The sequence below is a fragment of the Phoca vitulina genome, unplaced genomic scaffold (assembly GCF_004348235.1).
Source record: "Phoca vitulina isolate PV1807 unplaced genomic scaffold, GSC_HSeal_1.0 scaffold1, whole genome shotgun sequence".
Classification (NCBI taxonomy): domain Eukaryota; kingdom Metazoa; phylum Chordata; class Mammalia; order Carnivora; family Phocidae; genus Phoca; species Phoca vitulina.
In genome coordinates, this window is record NW_022589704.1 from 5,889,905 (window position 1) to 5,903,597 (window position 13,693).

The 13,693-nt window shown below is 54.0% G+C and overlaps 1 protein-coding gene across 2 annotated transcripts in view; it reads right to left on the reverse strand.

Moving 5' to 3' along the window:
* SH3BP4 (SH3 domain binding protein 4) overlaps positions 1–12,649 on the reverse strand; it is an 86,364-nt gene extending 73,715 nt beyond the window's left edge. The window contains exon 1 of one of the 2 annotated variants that reach the window (XM_032394448.1): positions 12,510–12,649. The gene's annotated coding sequence lies outside the window, so the exon portion shown is untranslated. Of the gene's footprint in view, positions 1–11,517; positions 11,680–12,509 lie in introns of those variants that run through there. The other variant, XM_032394361.1, reaches the window with a different exon arrangement.
* Positions 12,650–13,693: the final 1,044 nt, after the last annotated feature.

Genomic DNA, 13,693 nt, shown 5'->3' on the forward strand with positions numbered 1-13,693 from the left:
CATCCTGTGTGCCGCTCCGAGGGCCATGGGCCGGGGGCACAATTCGAAACAGCCGACCTCGGAGAGGTGTTCCGATCTATCTCTCGGGGTCCCTCCCATGCTGTTTTCACTGGAAAACCTCCCCTTCTTTCTCAATACCTTTTCCTTTCTGGAATATAAAAATGCTGCGGCTCTCTTTATCATCTGACGGCTGGCTTAGTTTCCAGTGTCATTTTGCTAACAAAGGTAACCCTCAGCACTGTGCAGAGGGGTCATTCAATCAGATGATCTTATGAGACTCTCCGAGTAAGTCGGGAGGGAGAGGCAGCCGTGTGGGTCACAGGGTGGGGTCACGGGAGCCCCCCAGGGGGGCAGGGGTAGGGGAGATGAAGGGTGTGAGGAGGTGTCCAGGATGAGGGGCGGGGTGTCAGGGCACCTCCCAGGTCCCTTTCAAGTCATGACTACACGTTTAATGAAGTTTTTCCAGTGCCTGAAAGTTCAAAGCTGAATAAAGCCCAGAAGGGCTGTTCCCTCCAGCCACCTGCCCCTCACATCCCCTGACAGGTGCTTCCAGAAAGCTGTCACCTGGTTTGGTTCCTGGCAGTGACTCAACCCCCAAAACCCCTGCAGGTGCCTGCCCAATTCTTTCATCTCTCACTTAGTGGGGCTCTTGCACGAAGCATGTCCTGACCCCCCAGTACACCTCGTGAACCCTGACCTCTCCTCCTGGGTACTGGTGGCCACTTGCCCGGCAGAGACCTTCCCCAGTGGTTTCTCCATCACCCGCCTGGAACACAGCGGGCTCAGTGCGAGTGAGGGAATGAAGGCTTGTGAGTCCAACAGCTCATCAGGAGGGGAAGAGGGCCAGGGACAGCATCCCAGACAGTTACAAAAGGCTCAGCTCTCAGACCCAATCTAGGGGCTCTCCACCCCCCAAAACAAACCACCAGTGTGAATGAGCAGTCCTCCGGCCTTCCCAGCAGCCCCCAAAGTGCTGCCTCATGTCAAAATAGGTGAGCAGTGACTCATGGACACGGTGGTGCCAAGACCAGAGGCGGCAGCCAGGCCCCTCTGCAAAGCCACGCTCAGGAGGCGGGCCAAAATATATTCAACCCATAATTTAGTTTTCCTCTCTTGCCACAATGAAGAAGTCCTGTGACACCAGACCGCAGTTAGAAATCAAAAGGATGGCCTCCCTGTCCGGGGAAGGGATTAAGCACTTTCTCCTCTTAATGAACCTGGAAGTTGTAAACCACGTCTGGGGGGAGGCCTTGCACCAGATCCAACTGCAGTCCACCTCGCCAGAGCGATCCAAGACGCCGCCTCACACAGCACTCCTGACACCCAGAAGGACGTGACCCCGGGGGCGCACAGTGACCGTTCATGCAGCTGACCGCAGGGAAATCATCAGCCGTTCACCTCTGGGAGGGAGGGGGCCCTGAGGACCTCCGGACAGAAACACCTCCTGTGTTCTCAGACACACACCTTCCCCATATGTTGATGTTTCTGAAACTGGTGTTTGAGTAGGGCGCCTGGGCGGCTCAGTCGGTTGAGCATCTGCCTTCGGCTCAGATCATGATCTCAGGATCCTGGGATGGAGCCCCATGTCGGGCTCCCTGCTCAGCGGGGAGGGAGCCTGCTTCTCCTTCCCCTCTGCCATTCCCCCTGCTTGTGCTATTTCTCCCTCCCTCCCTCTCTCTCTCTCTGTGTCAAATAAATAAAATCTTTAAAAAAAGAAAAGAAACTGGGTGTAAGTGTACATCCTAAAATTGAGCTGTGCTTTCCCAACCCCACCCCAAAAGCTCACAATGCAGAGCGTGAGCAGTTGGACAGTCAGGAAAGAATCCCCACAAATGTGGTACAGGCATTTCTAAGCCTGGTCTTAAAGTTCACCCAGTTGTATACAATAGTCCTAGAAACTCTTCCCAAGGTCACTGCCTTTGGAGATGCTTTTCTGAGTAGCGACTACACATTCATCCAACTATTTTTTTTTTTTTTTTAAAGATTTTATTTATTTATTTGAGAGAGAGAGAATGAGAGACAGAGAGCATGAGAGGGAGGAGGGTCAGAGGGAGAAGCAGACTCCCTGCCGAGCAGGGAGCCCGATGCGGGACTCGATCCTGGGACTCCAGGATCATGACCTGAGCCGAAGGCAGTTGCTTAACCAACTGAGCCACCCAGGCGCCCGTCATCCAACTATTAATATAATTAGAAGTTCTTTGTAGATTTTAAGCACAATAGTGGCAAAAAAAAAAAAAAAAAAATTCATTCGAAGGAAAAACTTCCATGTATTGAAAGATGTATGCATCAAGATATTCACTGCAGAGCTCTTTATAATTTCAAAGTGACTGGAAACTGTCTATGAATAAGGATTTTTAAATAGGGTGCATCCGGGTACCATCTGAGGATCTGAATCTGTGTTTATTGATGTGAAAACATGTCAACAACAATTTTAGATAAAAAGCAGTTTTTAAAAAGCGTAGCATTCATTCGAAAGATCCGTATAAAAAGAATTGCTATGCACAGAACAAGTCCCCACTCTATGATCCTGCTTTGTTTGGAAGTTTCTAGACTTACATGTGACAACACTGGAAACTCAGAGAAAAACATCCAGTTCAGACCAGACTGGTTCTCATGGGTGGCAAAGTTCCAGCGATGTTAACTTTTTTCTCCTTTTGCATTTTCTAATATTTCCAAGATGAACATATAATTACTTGGGTAATTAGAAAAAACTCAAGTGGAAAGGTTTTCCTTTCCTTTTTTTTTTTAAGAAAAAAGAAGGAAAAATCACAAGAAAATATTCCCTAAACAATTCGTTTATCTAGAAAGTACTTGTATTGAACCCAACACACTTTGGGTTGGGTGCCCTGGGAGGTGCCCTGACACCCCGCCCCTCATCCCCTGCTCACGGTCAGGCCTTGGAAGACCCGGGCTCGGTGGCCTCGACCGATTGGCTGCTGGTCCCCACACACTCGATCCGACGTGTGAGCCTGGGCTACAACCTGCTGACTCTATCCCTTGCATTTCCTCCAGCTCCCAGAAATCTGAGGAATGGGCCAAGGATTGAGGGAGCTAATCCTTATTGAGACATTTACCAATACATCATGCAACTAGTCTGCGCCCGCGCACATTTCAAAGGTCAGACTGAACACCTAAAAATATCAAAGCCCTGCACTCCTGTTTAATGCAGATGGTGAAACATCACCAAAAAAATCTCTATTTACTCAATTTTTAAGAAAAAGTCCACAGTGCACACAGGACTCACAAAAAACTCCCCAGGATAGGTACGGGGCCCAAGGCCAACACAGGGGGATGATGCAGTAAAATCCACAACTCCACGTTGACATCTGCCAAGCCCCAGAAGTAAGTACTATCGCCACCATGTTACAGATGAGAAAACCAGGTCTTGAAGGAGTCCAAAAGGTTGTCCAATGTCAAAACCGGAAGGATACAGAAGCCCAAGATTCGAACACAGACCGGTGTGTGGGATTGAGAGAGAGCACAAGTAGGCAGAGAGGCAGGGAGAAGCTGACTCCCTGCTGAGCAGAGCCCAACGCAACTTGGGGCTCGATCCCAGGACCCCGAAATCATGACCCAAGCCGAAGGCAGATGCTTCACCGACTGAGCCACCCAGGCGCCCCCAGCCACTTAATTCTTAATAAGGATTCTCCTTGAAGCACATACGACTTTCGGTTGTGCAAATCGGACTGTTTCATCATGGATTGATTAAAAAGAAAGAGCCATTTACAGAAGACTCCACCACAGTGCCTGACACAGAGGAAAAGCCCAATAAATGGGTGAAACCACAGAAAAATCCCTATGTGAAGAGGTGGGTAGGAGTATTTCAAGTGTGTGTGAGCGTGTATGTCCTCAAATAGTAACTATGAATCTGAGAGATTCTGAGCATCTAAATGTCAAATTACCTGAAACTGAATTTCTCAAGCTCTTAAAATATTTATAAATAAAATACCAAGTGAAGGAACCGACGAAGCTCCCGCCTGGAGAAAAGGAATTCCTGGGGGCCATTTCCCTCCTTTCCCGGGACTGGCTGGGCCAGCGTCTGCCACCGCCCGGATTACGGATTACAGAGCAGAGAAGGTTCTAGCATCTGTCTCTGAGACGAACACACGCTCTTCCCCAAATGAACAGCCCCGAAATCACAGGTGGTTCTAACAAAATACAAGCCAACTATGTGCACTACGTAAACTCTAAAGAACTCATTTTTGATGTGCGGCCAGTATCTCGTCTCCCATGACGTCCCCCAGAGTCGGCACCCTCTGACAAGGGCTGGAAAGGTGAGCGAAATGGGAAATTTGGGTTTCCTCGTCTGGCACTATAAGGGTAAGATATCCAACAGCTGCCTACCAGCACAAAACCAGGACCCCGAGGGATAGGGCTCTCCTCTTGTGAACATCTTGAACACTGATTTCTGAAACCACAAAGGGAAAAAAAATATCCCAACTTCTGCGAGGGGTATTGGGATGGGGGCCACGGGGAGGAACAGTGAGACCGGACCAGAGCCGACGACCCGGTTTACCTACCACCACCACCCTCACCACCGTCCACTGAGTGACTCTGGTCTTAGGCCTCGGGCCCAGCACTTTACATGAAGTATTTATAAGTATTATATCAGCTCCAATAATTATTTCCAGTGAACTTTCAACCCAGTGCTTTTATTTTCCATTCACACGAAGGACACATACAAATATCGGACACCACTTCTCAAAGCGACGATTCTCAGGGTAATAAAAAATATTTGAATGCACATGCATTTTTTCAGATATTCCACTTACTTCTTTGTATCCAAAACTTATTAAAAATTCAAATCCTTTCAAAGTGGGCAGCGGCGTAAAATGGGTAAACAGAGGTGGGGCGAGCCTCTCTGAATGAAACGTTAAATGTCAGAGCGACCGGGGTGCCACTTGACAGAATTTATGAGTAAGCTGATTACTATTCACAGGCCAGAATTCTTAAAAGCCAGAAATTACTTCTGTCACATATTGTGCATTTGGAACTGCTAAGACGTCTAAGAAGAGAATATTAATGCTGCCTCCGAATGGTTATACGGTAAGTCACCACCCGAAGTGATCACCTGGGTCAGCCCCTGTCTCCACCTGTCAATCTCCTCATCCATGGGACGTGCTGTCTGGCACTGAGGATGCGGCCATCAGTGAAATGTGACCGGTGCCCAGCAGCGCCCAGCCTAGCAAGACAGCGGACATGCAAGAAGCAGCGGGTCAGCTCCCGACCTCGGGGACTCAGGAAAGATTTCTTGAGAAGGAGTCTAAACTGGGTCTTAGGGACCAAGGAGTTCCCCCCGCCACAACAGCCTGAAAAGGCATTTGGGGAAGTCTTTTAACCTGTTCTTCCTGAAGACAACCACCCATATCCATCTCCTTCTCTCACAGGGCGTGGGGGCACTCACCGTCCTGCACCACTGTGGGCTGGCCCCCGCATCCCAGGCCCTCCGTCTGACCCAGCCCTGGGTCCCTCCTGTCTCAACACCATCAAATGACAGTCCCGTTTCTTTTACCACTAATATTTTCCCATATTCTCTATTTTTTCTAGAATCTTTCAACTACCACACTCACACGGTTCTGACAAGCCAAACCCAGTGGCCTCCTGTCTTCCCGTTGTTGCTTCTTCGATCAACCCCACAACTGTCCTGTTTGCACTGGGCTCCCAACCGCCTTCCTCTACACCCCCACCTTCTGCCTGGCTTCAGGGACACACACCCCGCCTGTTCTCTCCTCCAGCTGCTTCTCCACTCCCTCTTTGGCCTTCCCGCCCCATCTTCATGAGGTGAGTCAGAAGCGTGCTCCCAGGCCCCCCGGCTCATGCTCGAGTCTCCAGGGGGCTCTTCCACGCTCATGGGCTCAACCCTAAGGAAATGAGGCCCAAGTCAGCCCTCTCAAAGGGTTCTCGGTCCTCCTCGGATCAGCAGGCAGACCCTGCAGGTGAACAACCCCAGGGACGCCTCCTTAAATTCTACACCCCAGGGGCCTGGCTTCCCTCTTCCTAGTGTCAGACCTGCTAACGAGGCTGGCTCAGATGTTTAAGGACCCTCCCCCCTTCCCATGTGCTTGCTGCCTCCCAAGGAGCTCTCACATTTTAAAATAATTTTACTGCTAATTGTGATAGAGAAAAAATAATCAGAGTTATGTGTGCAACCAGTTCAGACTGACAAAGCTCTTAACCAGTGAGTTTCTCCTGTCTTCACTTGGGTGGTCCCGGGAAGCTCCTCTAGACTCTGGCTCTCTGCTTTAACACCAGAGATCAGCTCATCAAACCCACCCAAGGATTGGTCTCTCCAAGGACAGAGCTCCTGGCTTCATCCTGACCCCTTCTTCCATGAAGACCCTTCTCTGTTCTAGACCAGCAAGAGCAACCAAGGCAGAACAAGTATGTCGATCACCACCCATGGAAGGAAAGAGTCAATGGAGTAAGGTCTCCAATTGGCAACTGGAAAGATCTGGGCCTCTGCCTGCCTTTCCAAGAACCTGGCCCTAAAAACCTTCCTTGGCTCCTCAAGGGAAAGTTGCAACTCCAGCCTCAAACACAGGGTCTGCCGTCCCTAGTCCCATACCACTCCTCCATCCCTAGTCCCATACCACTCCTCCATCCCTAGTCCCATACCACTCCTCTATCCCTAGTCCCATACCACTCCTCCCGTCTCCTTCCCACAGACTCCCTACCTCAGCGTGGAGGATACATATGAAAAGGGGGATTCTGATGGGGAGGTTTTAGAAACTGCCGGCCCCGCCCTCAGAGATTTGCATTCCCCTGGGGATCAGGCTGGCAAAGGTGGATTTTTAAAAACCTCCCAGGTGATTTCAACATACAGTATGTTTTGAAGCTGGCCAAAGCACGCCACCCAGTGACATCCGAACCCTCTCCCCGCCCACCTGCTGGGCAGACATGGTCCCCGAAGAAGCCAGTTAACCATGTGGCCGGCTCTGTAAGGGGGGCCAGCAGGTGGGCCCAGTGTGGTGAAGGGCGAGCTGCAGCCGGCTCTCGCTGGCTCACACGGGTGGTTCAACAATGCCAGCCCTGGGAGCTTCCCAGTGGCCACAGTGCGGATGTTTAGACCACACCACCGAAACCAGCAGGTGCAACAGTGAAGGTTCTTTGTTCCTTTCCTCCGAGCAGGTTTATCAGCACACGGGCCTCCTACACTGGGAATCCAGGAAAGGACACCTGTATTCCCTTCAGGCCTGGGGACTAGAACAGGCTTCCGTGTTCCTAAAAATGGGGCAGGGTTTCCCTCAGTCCCATAGCCTGGGGGAAGGGGGAAGAGGGAGAGAGGAGAAGATGAATCACAGGAGTCTGGAACCACAAAAATCCTTCCACAGGAAGTATTCTTTTCAATTTGTTCAAAAGCGCTGGGCTAACAGGAACCAGCAGAGAGTTTCTCCAGAGACGAGCTTTTAATGAGCAGATAAGAATAATCTCCTCAGTGTGTCATTTATTTCATTGTGAAGTGGAAGGTGGAATCCTTATCTTACACTTACTTGAGAGACTTCCCATAATCTTTATCTTATTCTCGTGACCTCGGTCTGCCCGGAACACCCTCACTTCATGGTACAAGGACAGACTTCACGGGGGCTCCTGTGCGAGTTACCCTGACTGCAACAGCTCAGTCTTCCAAAGAAACCAACCTGGACCCTGCAGACAGGGCGAGGACAGAGCAGACCCCCAGGAATAAAGGTACAACCCGGCTGTGTTCCCCTTAGGCTGCAAACATTTTACAGGTTTTAAAGATTTCGTCGCCTTCAGAGTACAAGTTCTATAACTGTGTAGGGCAGGCTTCACGCGCCTGTCATCATGCCACCCGAATGCATGAGCGTCTTTGCTCTCAGCACCCTGGGAGATGTGATTAAGAGCGCTGGGCTCAGGCACTTTCAGGTTCAATTCCCGGCTCTGGCACTTTGGGACCACTGTGCTGGGGGACTACTTAAATCCTCATAGCTTTCCTGTATAATGGAACCCTACACAGTTTGGGTGAGGATCTTAAAGTGTGCATGCCAGGCCTGGTGCTTCGTAAGCCCTCAGCAAATGATACCTCTTTCTACCCCTAAAGCACCCCAAATCTCAACTTAAGTTAGGTGAGCTCAGTACACCGCTCTCCTTCCTGACATCCTATTGGCTTACTGACAGTTCGGTCTGGGCAGGCACCAGTCCACCTGGCGGATGGGGGGGTGGGGGCTGATGCCCTCTGTGGGATTCACCCTTCCCTCCTTGAAACACACCACCCACCCCTTGATTTCTAAAATACCTTCTGTGTGCTCTGGCCTTCGGAAGGCTGAATACTGACAACCTTTCCCTTAGGATGCTCGGCCAGGTGGCATCAGGTGCTGTTACGTAACACGAGGATGCCCCCAGGGCCCACTGAAAAGCAGGCTCAGGCTTCCTGAGACATCCTGCATAAGTAGCAGGATTGTTCCCTGGGTGTTTGGGGACTCGGTGAATTATTTTTCTGTCACTCCTCCAGAGGGTGATGGCGGAATGTGGGGCTTCTCTTGTGCCAATAGCTGGGAAGGCAGGCGGCCTGGCGCTGCGCAGGGAGCTGCGGGTCGACACTGGGTGGCCCCGGGCTCCCCTCCAGGCCAGGAGCAAAGCTGGCCAGAGTACTCTGGGTGAAGTCTCCGTAGCTGTTTGGGTTTGGTGACCCTTCCCGGTTCCGGCTAATCAGACAGCGACCTCAAGACAAAGAGGTCCTAGCGCCCAGCTCCAGGGCCTTCGGAAATATCACAGGGGCCTGCCTCGAATTCTCAGAAGAGAAATCACACCACGGTCCAAATTCAGGTGCTGGACTTGAAAAATAACAAAGCTAAGGAAAACCCACATGGCTGGACCAAAGCCCCACTTGCTAAAACAGCAGCTTCTACTCAGTCAAAACAAGGCTGATACCCGAAACAGGGAGCCAGGGAGGAGGTCAGCAAGGGTCGAACCCCGTGGCTCTTCACCTTGTTCAGGCCAAGGACTCCCCTAAGAAGCTGAGGGAAGCCAGGAGGCCTCCTCCCACAAGTAACTGGCTGGGATCGGAAGATTTAAATGGGGGAGGGAGTGGCCTCCCAGGACCCAGGGGCGTAAACCCCATTCACATTAGCGTCACCTCACAAACAGAAGAGAAACCATTAGAATAAGAAAAAGTCCATTCCAGCAGCCACAGGAAAGCACGTCCAGGCTGCTGGGTAACCAGCAATCAAGTTAGCAAACAACAGCAAGGGAGAAAATCCAGGAAGACTCCCTCTTCCTCCCTCCACCGAGAAAATTAAGAGCATAATACTAACTGGCAGAGAGCCCAGTTAAGGACACTTAGCAGCAACTTGTCCAGCCCCCTTTCTGGGTGCTTCTGGAAATCCCCCTGTGTCTGGGCTGGGATCAGCCACTAGACCTCGGGCAGATCAAAGTGCCGGTGGGATCCAACAATAAAATAATGAAAACTATCAAATGACAGACTGAAGCCCCGCAGACCTGCTATGGAGAGGCTCTTCCAGCATGGTTTCTATGCCAGGAGAACAAAAGGCAACCTGTGTGCTCCTCTCCCCACTCCGGCTTTGTATACCTGACATTAACAAATGGTGTGAGTCCCTATTCATTGTTTGAAAGGGCCACAGAGTGTGGTGCCTGAGTCCTGGAACAACAGGAAAAAATTAAAGCTCACAGAAGCTTCTGGGGCACCGCAGATCTGAGCTGCTCATTGTTCATTTAGTAAACAAGTGAGCCGTAAGACAAATCCCTAGGAAGCCAGGTTTGTTCACTTTCCGAGTCCTCCCAGAACTAACTGTTCCCTCTCGGATCAGCATGGCCTTGGCATTCCACAGATGGACAAGCATCGGGCCTGGGCAACGGGGGACCTGTCCCTTACCCTCTCCATGTCCACCCATATGCAGAAAGCAGAAGGGAGAGGCCCATCGGGGAGTGTGGTCTCCTTCCAAGCCCCCACCCACGCCCACCCCCCTTTGTTGGGCAGAATGCACAGAGCCGGGAACCAGGAACGTTCTCCAGGCTCCACCGGACATTCCTGGAGTCTGTTTCCTGGTCAGGACGGCCAGGTGGGAGGTAGACTGTTTAATTGGATGACGGCAACAACGTGGAAGAGCAAAATGCTCCCTAGCCCCTTAAAGTACAGTCGCTGTCCATCCAAGGATGTCAAAACGCTTCACAAACCACCCATTAATTTTTATGGTGGCCTGAGAAGCAGATTGAGAATCATTACCTTCATTTTTACAAGGCAAGTAACCAAAACCACAGGGGAAGGTGGAGAGGCACCAGGCCAATGCAGTCTTAGCCAGCGTTCTAGGCTGACTGCTTCCTTCTCTCTCCACCTCAGGCCCACAGAAAGGGAACTGGTAGCCAGCTGAGAAGGCAGCCAGGCCAATAAAGCTGAACTTAGGTGTTCAGAGACCACCATGCTTGGAAGGGTGGGGAGGCGAGAGTTGCATAAAGGATTACTTTGATTTAGGCAAGAGAAGCTCCGGCTGTAACTTACTCATTAAATCGGTAAGCCGGTGACCCCAAGAATGCAAACATTAAAGGCCGATAGGAAGAGTGGGATCACGGATGGCTTCTGTCTTACTGTTTACATTTGTCTTTATTTTTTCCACGTTTTCTACCCAAAGCGTATACTGCTTTTGTGACCAAACAAAAGTTATACGAACTTATTACTGATAAAGGACACAGTACAAATCTGCAGCACTAACTTGCCAAGAAAAAGCACGAATAAAATCCAGCCCGGCGTCCCCTTTCGAAATCTCACTGATGGTGAGGCTCCGCAAGCCTCTCCGCCCGTAGAGGGCCCGCCGCTCTCGCACCGCCCAGCACCCCGGGGAACGGCCAGCGCCGGCCTGGTCCCCCGGCTGCAGGAGCGGCCCCGGGCCAGGAGCCGCCCGCACTCCCGGGCACCACCAATCCGCAGCGCGGAGCGGGCTTCCCGGGAAACATCACTTAGAGAACAACGTGCCTCTCTTCCAGCCGTCCCCACCCGCCGGCAGTCCGCGCTGTCAGCTCGCGGCTGCTCGCTCACCGGACGGCCCAGCCAGAACCCGGGATTTGCATTACCATCCTAAAACCAGGCATCTCCTAAGTTGAAATATGCATTGTCACCAACAAGTTTAACCCGGGACCGCTCGCCCCCCTCCCCTCCCCAGAACCGCGCGAGGGGGCGCCCCGGGGACGCGTGCGGTCGCCGCGCCGGGCCACCCCGCAGGGCCTGCCCGGGAGGCTCCAGGGCCGGGGGAGAGGGCTCCGCGGGCGCACGCGGGGGCTCCCGACAGAGGCTCGGCGCCGGGAACCCCGGCCCGCCCGCCTGCACCTAGGTGACCCAGGCGCCCGAGCGGCGGCGAGGGGCGCGAGGCTTCCCGAGCCCAGCGCCAGCTGTGCCCGGGCACCCGGAGCCCCGAACTCAGGCGGCGGGGGAACGATCGGTGCCCACGAGGGTGCGAGCCCGCCGAGCCCCGGCAGGCGCCGTGGGAGCGAGGCCGGGCACTGGGCGGGAGCGGCCCGCAGGGGACCGCCGGACTGCCGCCTGCCTACCTGGCTCGCATTGCGTCCCCGCGGGCTCCTGCGGCTCTCCTCGCGGTCTGGGAGCTCGGCCCCACCGGGGGCGCGCGCGGCTCCGCGGGAATCTCCGCGCGGCGGCGGCGAGCGGCCAGGACCGCCGAGAGTGCCCCGAGCGCTCGGCCCGCGCCTCCCCGGACCGAGGGTGGTCCCCGCGCCGGGGCGGGGCCGCGGGGGCGGGGGCGGGGCGCGCGGGGCGGGGCGCGCGAGGCGGGGACCAGGGCGGGAGGGCAGGGGTGGTCTCCGCGGGGGTGGAGCCTGGGGGCAGGGCGGAGCCTGAGCCGAGGCCACTTGGGAGACAGGGGGCGGGAGAGAAAGGGGGACGCGGAGGGGGAACCAAGCGCCCACCTCCCGAGGCAGATCGGGCGGGGGCGGGGCAAACATGGAGGGGGCGTGGCCGATCTGGGGAGGCCCAGAAGCCCGGGAGGGGTGTGGACGAGTTGGGGGGGTTGTGGGGGGTGTGGGGGCAAAATGCCGAGGCCGGAGGGGGCGCGGTTTAGCCAAGGAGGCTGCGAGACCGGGGCGGGGTGGGAATAATTAGGGGGCAGGACTAAGTAGGGGCGGGGCTTAGCTGAGGCCGCCGACAGGCCGAGGAGGGGGGAAATGTGGATAATTAGGGGGCGGGGCCGAGCCGTTGGTGCCCGGAGGCCGGGGGTGGGGGGGCGAGTGCGAAGGGGGCGGGGCCGAGCGGGGGCCATCCGGAGGCCCGGGCGGGGTGTGGTTTGCTGGGGCTGGGCGTGCGCGCAGGGGCGAGGCCGAGCCGGGGCCGCGGGGAGGCCGCCCGGGAGCGAGCGCGCAGGCAGGGGGTGGCGCCGCGTCTCCCGGAGCCCTAGTTGGGACCCCGCCTTGGTGCCTCCTCATCTTCCTCCTCCGGGCGCCAGCCGGGGAATGGGGTACCGGCCGCTGAGCGCCCCCGGGGTCTTGGTCCCTGGAACAAGCAGATCTAGATACAACAGCTTCATCCTTACCTTTTGGTCGCGCTCCTGTGTTCCTTGCACCCCCGCCATCCTCCCATCCCTTCTCGGGGAACCCCACGCGGGGACCCCTGGGTGAGGTACGGCTCCGCGAGCGTCGGCCAGGACGCGGAGGGTGGTACCTAATGCTGAGAATCCTGCTTCCAACACACGGTGGGAGGAAGGCAGTGCAGGGCTGTGGTAAGTAAGGCGAGAAGGAGGGCAGTCACATTGAACATTACAAAGAAGGAGAACTTCCTGCTCAGCAGAGTGCAGGAGGAATTCATAGCATCATAACCATTTCCACTTGTGTCCCTATGCCTGGCACCTAAGAAGAGCTCAGTAGATGCTCAATAAATGCTCAGTAAATTGCACCACCACTTACTGTGTGGCAAGCACTTTCCATGGAATGACACACTTAATCCTCAAAAAATCCCGTACTTGACTACTCTTTTTAGTCCGTTTCACACATGAGTGGACTGAAGCTCCGAGGGTTGATTTGACAGCAAGAAAGTAGTAGAACCGGAATTTGACCTGAGGCCACTCTGGAGGTTGCGCTCTAACCACGTGGGGGACTACCAGCTGCCTTGCTGCGGGACTGGAGTCCCCCCTGCAGGACTGAGGGCCCCCTACAATGCAGAAACCTGGAGGAAGCACAGGTCTTTCCTGGGACAAAAGCTCTCATTTATTGATCCAGGTCTAGACCTAGACATCCCTGGAGGTGTTTCTCACCATTACCTAGCAAGGCAGATATTCTTACTCTCATTTTATAGGTGACTTTAGACCTTATGTGCTGTATCGTGATCTCATGGGGCACATGAATCTAAATTCAAACCCTGGATTTTCTGAATCCCAAGCCTTTGCTGCTCCCTCTGTCTTGGAGATCTCCCTTTACCTAGGGAATCGTTTTCTTGATTTGCAGTCCGCGTTACATTTTCAGAAGGATTCACAGGAAGACAGAGATATGGTTCAAGAAGGGTGGAGATCGGGGTTCTGATCTGGGTGTGGGCAACTGAATTCCTGAAAATGGATACAGTTAGCCCTAAAATGTATGCCGCAGGCTTTGAAAGGAGCCTCAGAGAGGAAGAGGACGTCCAGGGGGCATGGCGGGGGCCCAGGGAAGTCTCAATAGTATAGGGACATGTGAGGAGCACTGACCCAGGAGCCAGCTGCTGGACTCCAATCTCTGGCGAGTTATT